This window comes from Ambystoma mexicanum, chromosome 5q (assembly GCF_040938575.1).
Source record: "Ambystoma mexicanum isolate Mex_15411 chromosome 5q, UKY_AmexF1_1, whole genome shotgun sequence".
In the NCBI taxonomy this organism is placed as follows: Eukaryota; Metazoa; Chordata; class Amphibia; order Caudata; family Ambystomatidae; genus Ambystoma; species Ambystoma mexicanum.
Genome location: NC_090933.1, coordinates 1,256,949,633 through 1,256,960,373, shown reverse-complemented (window position 1 = coordinate 1,256,960,373; position 10,741 = coordinate 1,256,949,633). Strand labels below are relative to the sequence as shown.

Here is a 10,741-nt window from a genome sequence, read left to right as displayed (position 1 = left end):
GCGATACTTCAGCGCTCTGCTCCAGACAGGGTTCCGCCGCGTGGCGAATGCTATGGCGAATATTTGCATACCCATGATGCAACTCGCTTTGGAAAGCTGATAGGACACGTTCCTATAAAAACTGCGTATTTTGAGTCATGTGGTAAGAAATTCTTAGTTTATGAACAGGGCATAGGTAAAGTAATGCATCCGAGGTTATGGGCCACTCTTCACATACTTCCGATAAGCACACCCTCACTTTAAGATCATCAGAAATTGAGGCCATATATAAAAGCTCGTTTCACTGGGAGTTTGTGCTCGCTTCGGCAGCACATATACTAAAATTGGAACGATACAGAGAAGATTAGCATGGCCCCTGCGCAAGGATGACACGCAAATTCGTGAAGCGTTCCATATTTTGCGCCCTGCACATCTGCTTCAGCTTCACTCTGTACTGTTATTTTGTAATGCATATAGCGTTCCTTAAATATCGCCGTCTAGTTTGCTCTATTTTTGGGCGGTATACGCTGCCTATTTTTATTCAAGGGCCGGCCTTTCATTATACAATGTACGAACTGGGAAGGCACGGTCACAGGCTCTGCTGGGGTGGGGGCAGGCCGGTCCGAAGTGCTACCTTGATCTGTGCTGCTACTCCCCCATATTCTGCTGTGCCCTGTGTCGTTAGCTGTGTCCTGCAACTCGGGCAGGCTGTCGGTGTGTTAGGGTTCCTAGAGGCTCATTTCAACATGATGTTTGGGGAGCCACTTTACCTATGTTATGTATATGTTCATATATAAAATAAGAATGCCACGTACACACAATATCTTCTGTAGTCTTTGTGTGTTTATTCATAAAGAGAGTTCCCTCCATGTATCCGTTCCGATGCTTTTCCCCAGCTGTACGATTCGAATTCCGAATCCTACAGCTAGAGAAACATCATTCAGAACGAACGGTTCTGAAAGTTCTAACAACCTCCAACATTATAACATCTCCCTCCCTTAATATTACAAAGACAAATGGTGTGATGTCCTCATTCGTTTTCTCCTGAGGACAGAAGTCCTCTGTTTGTGTTCATGGTTATTTCGCGGGCTGCGACCCGCGCATGTTAAGGGGCGGGGTTACCTCCCGAAAGGCAGTTCGAGCCTGGCTGTGAAAGAATAAAGATGTGTTGCACCCCAGCTCTGTGTCGGTCCTCTTTCAGAGTGTAGAGAGTTGAATCTGACAGCAGAACGTGAGGCGGTCTACGTTCGGGCACATTACACTGGTGACGAGGCGGACGCGAAGTCCCGCCGTGCCTGCGCTCTCCGATCCTGCCGCTCGTGGTGTGCCACCTGACACCACTGGGAGCCTCGGAATTTCGGTGCCTGGAGGCATAGCTCTCAACCATTTGTGTTGCAAAGGCGGGTGAAATCACCCGATTTTGTTTTTGGCGGGTGAGACGCCCATTGAAATGAATGGGAGTGCTGGAGGCTTGGCGGGTGAGTCAGCCTTTTACAAGGCGGGTGACACCCGCCAAAAGCGTGTGAGTTGAGAGCTATTCTGGAGGCCTGCCACGGTGGATGGAGCACTAAGGCACCCCATCATCCGCCCTCCGGCGCGAGCGCCGCAACAAACCAGCGGGGAGCAGCTGTGACAGCTCCCCGCAAGAGCGTGTCATCCGGCGACAGAAATCGCCGACGGCAACGTCTGGGAGGCCCAGTCCACACACGCTCCAGACACCAGCGGGTGGAGCGGAGACTCCCCGTTCTGCATTTTCCCGGGCGGGAGAGGAGCACTGACCTCCCGCCAACGGCAACACGTGCAGACGAGCACGCAAACATCAGCGGGTGGAGCGGAGACTCCCCGTTTCGCATTTCCCGGGCGGGAGAGAAGCACTGGCCTCCCGCCAACGGCAACACGTGCAGTCGAGCGGTGGAGGCGCGAACCTCCCGCTCCAACAAAACACGTCAAAGGGGTAAGAACATAGCCCCTCTCCTCTCCACCACAAGTTTCAAAAAGCACGCCAGAGACTTGCAACCCATTTGAAGCGCCCCCAGCTGGCACCAAGGCCCCACCACGCTAGTCAAAGGAAACCACCATTCAGGTCAGCTAAAATAACATGTGTGAACTGTTTCTCATGAGCAATTCAGAAGAAGACTCGCTTACCATTCCAGTGACGCCAGTCAGCACCGGCCACAGGAAAATGACGGACAGCCTTTTAACCCAGCTGCCAGCCAATTTCGACCTCACTGACACAGGCACCCTTGGCTCAAGGTGGAAGAGGTGGCTGAGGGACTTCGAAGTGTGTCTCAAGGCGGCAGGTACTTTAGAAGACTAACAAAAGCTCAACCTTCTAAATCACGCCGTAGGGTCAAATGTGCGAGACATTCTTGAAGAAATACCTGAGAGCAACATAGACACGTACGTCAAGTTAAAAACAACGCTCCCCGAATATTTCACACCGCACACAAATGTAGACTATGAACGGCACGTGTTCCACACCACCAAACAGCACAAAGTTGAAACCCTAGACGCATTCGTCATGAGACTAAGAGCGAAGATGAAACACTGTGATTTCAACAATTACTCTCCAATGAGGAGGCCCTCAGGTCGCAAATCATAGTGGGGTGTGAAAGCGCCGACTTCCGCAAACGACTGCTGCAGCAGCCGCGCAACCTAGACGAAATCCTACGACTGGCGCGATCTGACGCGGCCCTCGCCGCACAAGTTGAAGGCCCGGATGACATAAAGATCACCCATGGAAAACACGAGAGCCTCAACAAACTGGAGGGGACCACAAGAAACAGTGATCCTTTCTGCTACCGATGCGGACACGAGTACCCCCACGAAGGAACATGCCCTGCAATGGGCCAGAACTGCTCCGGGTGTGGTGGAGAAAACCATTACAAAGCCGTGTGCCTGATCTTCCGCAGCAAAATGAGAGGAGCAGGAAGGAACTACAAGCCCATGCCGGAACCGGAACAAAGTCAAGCAACACCCTACCATCATCGAGGAGCACGCCAGCCCCATGAACCAGGGCGCCACAAACCCCACGATGAACCAATAGAAAGAAGGCACGACAGGAGAGAATGGAGGGAGAACAAGACCCCACTTCCCAAGGCAAGAAGAAGACCACGAAGGTACATAAGGTGCCTCATCGAACAGTCACAGTCTGACAGCCTGTCAAGTGCATCATCCGATGAAAAAGCACACCAACTGGAAAGACACCAGGAAACGCCGAGAAAGAAGGGATACCTATACGCCCTAGGAAACAGCACAGCAAAAGAACATAGCCCAATACTCCGAATACAAGTAAATCGGACAGCAGCAGAATTTCTAATTGACACGGGGGCAACCGTAAATGTGATCAGTGAAGAGGTCTATGAAAATATACCAAATGCCCCTCGCCTGCAACCAGCTCGAACACTCATTTTTCCATATGGATCAAAAACCCTGCTGGCATGCAAAGGGTTCTTCATGGCGTCGTGTCGATACAAGGAACACGAAAAGAAGATCCCCATGCACGTTCTGGAGGCAGTCACTGAGAGCAGATGCATACTGAGTTACCAAGCAGCAATAGAAATGGGACTAATCCACATACTGTACCGCCTCATGGTACACAAATATCTAGACCCCACGGCAAGCATAGACCAAGTCTTCCCATCACTGTTCAAAGGCCTTGGAAAATTAAAGGACAGACAGATAGAGCTCCACATCGACAACAATGTCCCACCCATAGCCCAACACTACCGAGGAATACCCATCAATATTCAAAAACAAGTGGAAAATGAACTGACTAAGCTGCTGGAGGCAGACATCATTGAGCCGGCAGAAGGGCCCACCCCATGGGTCTCTCCAATTGTACCCGTGCCCAAAAAGGACTCCCAAGACATCCGAATATGTGTGGACATGAGAAGGCCAAATGAGGCCATACTAAGGGAACGCCACCAAGGCCCTAGAATAACCGACATGGTACACCTGTTGAATGGGGCAACCGTGTTCTCAAAACTGGATCTCAACAAAGGGTACCACCAGTTGGAAGTCTGCAAAAGCTCCCGATATATAACCACTTTCGCCACCCATCTAGGACTCTTCCGCTACAAGCGGTTAAGTTTTGGTGTGTCATCCGCGGCTGAAATCTTTCAGTCAGAAATTCATAACGTCATTAAGCATGTGCCCAACTGCTTGAACTACAGCGACGACATCCTGGTCTTTGGGCAAAACCAAGAGCAACATGATGACAAGCTAATGAGAGTGTGCATGGCTTTGGAAGAGGCACGGCTCACACTAAACAAAGACAAGTGTGAATTTCGCAAGAAAAAACTCCGCTTCTTCGGTCACATATTCACTGAGAAGGGAATGACACCCGACCTGGAGAAGGTCAGCGCACTCCGAGAAGCCATGCCGCCTGCCACCACATCAGACCTCAGGTCATTCTTGGGTCTTGCAAGTTACTGCACCAGATACATAAAGGACTTTTCCTCCATCAGCGAACCCCTCTGAGCGCTCAACAAGCTCAACACTGACTTCACATGGACACCACAGGGCCAAGAAGCGTTTCAAGCAATCAAAGACCGCATCTCCGACGCCCGGAACATGGCATATTTCGACCCCAAAAGCACAACAGAACTCATTGTCGATGCCAGTCCAGTCGGTCTAGGCGCCATCTTGACACAACTGGATGACCGAGAAGAAAGCAGAAAACACATAGTGTCCTATGCCAGTCGAAGCCTCTCCAAAACCGAACAAGCCTACTCCCAGGCTGAGAAGGAGGGTCTGGCTGTAGTATGGGCCTGCGAACATTTTAATTTGTTCCTATATGGGAAACCTTTTGTAGTTGTATCGGACCATCAAGCCCTCGTCTTCATCTTTGGCAACCCTCAGGCAAAAATGCCACCACGAATAGCTCGATGGGCTCTCCGACTACAAGACTATCAGTTCTCCATCACCCACAGACCAGGAAAGGAGCAAAACCCCGCTGACTTCCTCTCGAGACATCCGAAAGACGAGTGTGGGCCAGAACCATCAATAGCTGACCAGTACATACGTTATGTCATCCACAGCAACACGCCACAAGAACTAGACATGGATCACATAACCCGTGAGTCAAACACGGACCAAGGGATACAAACCATCCTCAGATGCCTAGAAACGGGGCGATGGAAACATGCAAAACAAATTCGAGAGACCATGAACGAAGACATCAAGCAGGACATCACCTGTTTCTTAGCCGTGAAGGAAGAACTTGCAAAATCAGATGAAGGTATGCTGCTCAAAGGAACAAAGCTCGTGATACCACGCAGCCTGCGCCAGAAGGTACTAGAACTCGCCCACGAGGGACACCGAGGGATCGTATCCGCCAAAAGGATGTTGAGGCAGAAACTATAGTTCCCTCAACTAGACACTGCCGTAGAGGAACTATTACGCGACTGCCCCACCTGTGCACTCGTAAAGCCACACACCTTCCCAGAACCCCTAAACATGACTGCACTACCCGAGGGGACATGGGAAGAGATAGCAGTGGATCATTTCGGGCCCATGGAGGGAGGAGAACACATTCTGGTGGCCGTCGATAAATATTCAAGATACCCTGATCTACAGATAGTGCCGTCGACGTCAGCCCATCAAACCATACCGGCCCTGGATCGAATGTTTGCAATCTACAGAGTACCCAAGGTAGTGAAGTCCGATAATGGACCCCCCTTCACCGTACAGGTTTCCCTCTCTGTTGGAGCTTCGGTCCCATGAGCCTTGGCTGGTTCTGAAGTGGCCTTGTCCCCTTCTAGGGGATCTGCGGGTGGGGGTCCGCCAGATGCAATGGGCAGTATGGCTATTGCGCGGGCTAGGCTGATATCTCAGGGGTTCTCTGGTCCTGTGGTAGAGTCCATAATGAATGCTCTTAGACCCTCCACTCTAAAGGCTTACGGCAGGCATTGGAGCCATTTACGGGACTGGTGTTGGCGGTGTGTGATCCTTCCCCTACGTTCTGGCCTCCCCGCTATCCTTCAATACCTCCGGGATGGGTTTGACAAGGGACTGGCGGTTTCCACGCTTCGCTCTCAGTGGGCCTCCATAAAATTCCTTTTGGGGGACTCTGATGGGCACTTGGATGGGGAGGTGTTGGTGGGGAAGTTGCTAAGGGGTTTTTCTTCTTCCCGTCCTTGTACTTATAAGGGGCTTCCACCTTGGGATCTCCCTCTTGTCTTAAAGTTCCTTCAAGGACCTCCTTTTGAGCCCATTTCCGAGATTGATATGAAACATCTGACACTGCCTTTCTGATTGCCATAACTTCGGCCCATAGGCTTGGGGAGATTGGGGCTCTGTTATGTCACCCCCCTTTCCTGAGGGTGCTGCCGGACTCGGTGGTGCTGAGGTGTGATCCGAAGTTTCTCCCTAAAGTTGTTTCTCGGTTTCACACCTCTCAGGATCTGGTTCTCCCTGCCCTTTTTCAGAATCCGCAAACGCCAGAGGAAGTGGCTTGGCATAACATTGATGTGTGGCGGGCGGTGTTGGAATATTTGACTAGGACTACCCCTTTCAGCCATTCTGACAGTCTTCTGATTACTTTTGACCCGGCTGGGGCTGGGCATAAGGCCTCTGTGGTGTCCATTAGCTTGTGGATCCGTGTTGTGGTCTCCATGGCCTATGTGGCTTCTGGCCTGCCTGTGCCTGCGCACGTTCTGCGGCGGTCCACCAGAGGTTTGGCGGCCTCATGGGCCGATGCAAGGGGGGTTTCTCTACAGGAGATTTGTAGGGCTGCCACTTGGGCTGATCAGAGCACCTTCATCAACCACTATAGGTTGAATGTCTCCCACTCGGGGGTTGGTTCCGTCAGGGTTGGAGTTTTGTCTGTGGGGATGTAAATTTTCAGTTATTAAAGGTGTGTGTTTCTGCACTGTTTTGACTCTGTGTCTCATTGGGACCTTTTCCCCGTTGCTGCTTTGGTATACCTCATGAGGTAAGTACTGCGACGAGGAAGAGTGGACGTGGAGGTAATGCTCTGATTACTTACCAGTAATCTTCATTACTCCTAGTCCTACTCTTCCTCGTCATAGTACTGACACCCCTCCTCACCCTCCCTGCGGGGAAGGTCCCATGCTACGGCTAGGTAATATGAAACTAAGTGATGTGGGTGTGGGGGGGGGGGGTTATAGGAATACAAAGAAATAAAATAATGTCCTGTGTTGGAGGCAGGGGCCTCATGAGATAAGTACGGTGACGAGGAAGAGTAAGACTAGGAGTAATGAAGATCACCGGTAAGTAATCGGAGCATCACATTGATTAGTACCGGAACGAGGTAGAGTAAGACTAGTAGTAATGAAGACTACCGGTAAGTAATACAATCATTATCCCCAGGTCAACTGTGACATGTTTTTCCGTGATGTATCAAAATATGAAAATTGCGGGCCCACATATCTTTTACTGCCCAGTAACTATCACCTCCAACCACCCTCTCGAGTCTCCCCCCCACCACCCGTAAATCCTACGGACGAAAAAAACATTAATTTGATGGGCGCACTCATTGCATGCGTTTCTCTTTATTGCCGCTAGACGGCATTGGCTTGCATTTGTACTCGTTATTTGAAGCGGCTGTAAAGTGCAGCACGTTTTTGATCAAACTTTATTCAAAACACCTCAGCAAAGGTCGGGTGGGAGCGCCTGACTGTTCCGAATAAGACGTCCGCGCATGCGCAGATCGCGCGATACTTCAGCGCTCTGCTCCAGACAGGGTTCCGCCGCGTGGCGAATGCTATGGCGAATATTTGCATACCCATGATGCAACTCGCTTTGGAAAGCTGATAGGACACGTTCCTATAAAAACTGCGTATTTTGAGTCATGTGGTAAGAAATTCTTAGTTTATGAACAGGGCATAGGTAAAGTAATGCATCCGAGGTTATGGGCCACTCTTCACATACTTCCGATAAGCACACCCTCACTTTAAGATCATCAGAAATTGAGGCCATATATAAAAGCTCGTTTCACTGGGAGTTTGTGCTCGCTTCGGCAGCACATATACTAAAATTGGAACGATACAGAGAAGATTAGCATGGCCCCTGCGCAAGGATGACACGCAAATTCGTGAAGCGTTCCATATTTTGCGCCCTGCACATCTGCTTCAGCTTCACTCTGTACTGTTATTTTATAATGCATATAGCGTTCCTTAAATATCGCCGTCTAGTTTGCTCTATTTTTGGGCGGTATACGCTGCCTATTTTTATTCAAGGGCCGGCCTTTCATTATACAATGTACGAACTGGGAAGGCACGGTCACAGGCTCTGCTGGGGTGGGGGCAGGCCGGTCCGAAGTGCTACCTTGATCTGTGCTGCTACTCCCCCATATTCTGCTGTGCCCTGTGTCGTTAGCTGTGTCCTGCAACTCGGGCAGGCTGTCGGTGTGTTAGGGTTCCTAGAGGCTCATTTCAACATGATGTTTGGGGAGCCACTTTACCTATGTTATGTATATGTTCATATATAAAATAAGAATGCCACGTACACACAATATCTTCTGTAGTCTTTGTGTGTTTATTCATAAAGAGAGTTCCCTCCATGTATCCGATCCGATGCTTTTCCCCAGCTGTACGATTCGAATTCCGAATCCTACAGCTAGAAAAACATCATTCAGAACGAACGGTTCTGAAAGTTCTAACAACCTCCAACATTATAACATCTCCCTCCCTTAATATTACAAAGACAAATGGTGTGATGTCCTCATTCGTTTTCTCCTGAGGACAGAAGTCCTCTGTTTGTGTTCATGGTTATTTCGCAGGCTGCGACCCGCGCATGTTAAGGGGCGGGGTTACCGCCCGAAAGGCAGTTCGAGCCTGGCTGTGAAAGAATAAAGATGTGTTGCACCCCAGCTCTGTGTCGGTGCTCTTTCAGAGTGTAGAGAGTTGAATCTGACAGCAGAACGTGAGGCGGTCTACGTTCGGGCACATTACACTGGCGACGAGGCGGACGCGAAGTCCCGCCGTGCCTGCGCTCTCCGATCCTGCCGCTCGTGGTGTGCCACCTGACACCACTGGGAGCCTCGGTATTTCGGTGCCTGGAGGCATAGCTCTCAACCATTTGTGTTGCAAAGGCGGGTGAAATCACCCGATTTTGTTTTTGGCGGGTGAGACGCCCATTGAAATCAATGGGAGTGCTGGAGGCTTGGCGGGTGAGTCAGCCTTTTACAAGGCAGGTGAGTCAGCCTTTTACAAGGCGGGTGACACCCGCCAAAAGCGTGTGAGTTGAGAGCTATGCTGGAGGCCTGCCACGGTGGGTGGAGCACAAAGGCACCCCATCATCCGCCCTCCGGCGCGAGCGCCGCAACAAACCAGCGGGGAGCAGCTCTGACAGCTCCCCGCAAGAGCGTGTCATCCGGCGACAGAAATCGCCGACGGCAACGTCTGGGAGGCCCAGTCCACACACGCTCCAGACACCAGCGGGTGGAACGGAGACTCCCCGTTTTGCATTTTCCCGGGCGGGAGAGGAGCACTGACCTCCCGCCAACGGCAACACGTGCAGACGAGCACGCAAACATCAGCGGGTGGAGCGGAGACTCCCCGTTTCGCATTTCCCGGGCGGGAGAGAAGCACTGGCCTCCCGCCAACGGCAACACGTGCAGTCGAGCACGCGCAGACGAGCAGTGGAGGCGCGAACCTCCCGCTCCAACAAAACACGTCAAAGGGGTAAGAACATAGCCCCTCTCCTCTCCACCACAAGTTTCAACAAGCACGCCAGAGACTTGCAACCCATTTGCAGCGCCCCCTGCTGGCACCAAGGCCCCACCGCGCTAGGCAAAGGAAACCACCATTCAGGTCAGCTAAAATAACACATGTGAACTGTTTCTCATGAGCAATTCAGAAGAAGACTCACTTACCATTCCAGTGACGCCAGTCAGCACCGGCCACAGGAAAATGACGGACAGCCTTTTAACCCAGCTGCCAGCCAATTTCGACCTCACTGACACAGGCACCCTTGGCTCAAGGTGGAAGAGGTGGCTGAGGGACTTCGAAGTGTGTCTCAAGGCAGCAGGCACTTTAGAAGACTAACAAAAGCTCAACCTTCTAAATCACGCCATAGGGTCAAATGTGCGAGACATTCTTGAAGAAATACCTGAGAGCAACATAGACACATACGTCAAGTTAAAAACAACGCTCACCGAATATTTCACACCGCACACAAATGTACACTATGAACGGCACATGTTCCACACCACCAAACAGCACAAAGTTGAAACCCTAGACGCATTCGTCATGAGACTAAGAGCGAAGATGAAACACTGTGATTTCAACAATTACTCTCCAATGAGGAGGCCCTCAGGTCGCAAATCATAGTGGGGTGTGAAAGCGCCAACTTCCGCAAACGACTGCTGCAGCAGCCGCGCAACCTAGACGAAATCCTACGACTGGCGCAATCTGACGCGGCCCTCGCCGCACAAGTTGAAGGCCTGGATGACATAAAGATCACCCATGGAAAACACGAGAGCCTCAACAAACTGGAGGGGACCACAAGAAACAGTGATCCTTTCTGCTACCGATGCGGACACGAGTACCCCCACGAAGGAACATGCCCTGCAATGGGCCAGAACTGCTCCGGGTGTGGTGGAGAAAACCATTACAAAGCCGTGTGCCTGATCTTCCGCAGCAAAATGAGAGGAGCAGGAAGGAACTACAAGCCCATGCCGGAACCGGAACAAAGTCAAGCAACACCCTACCATCATCGAGGAGCACGCCAGCCCCATGAACCAGGGCGCCACAAACCCCACGATGAACCAACAGAAAGAAGGCACGACAGGAGA

General features: G+C 51.2%; 2 non-coding genes across 2 annotated transcripts; both read left to right on the top strand.

Moving 5' to 3' along the window:
- The first annotated feature begins 293 nt into the window (after positions 1-293).
- LOC138499015 (U6 spliceosomal RNA) lies at positions 294-400 on the top strand. Its single transcript, XR_011279072.1, has one exon. It is a non-coding gene; the product is annotated as a U6 spliceosomal RNA (small nuclear RNA).
- A 7,551-nt stretch (positions 401-7,951) lies between these two features.
- On the top strand, positions 7,952-8,058 carry LOC138499014 (U6 spliceosomal RNA). Its single transcript, XR_011279071.1, has one exon. It is a non-coding gene; the product is annotated as a U6 spliceosomal RNA (small nuclear RNA).
- Positions 8,059-10,741: the final 2,683 nt, after the last annotated feature.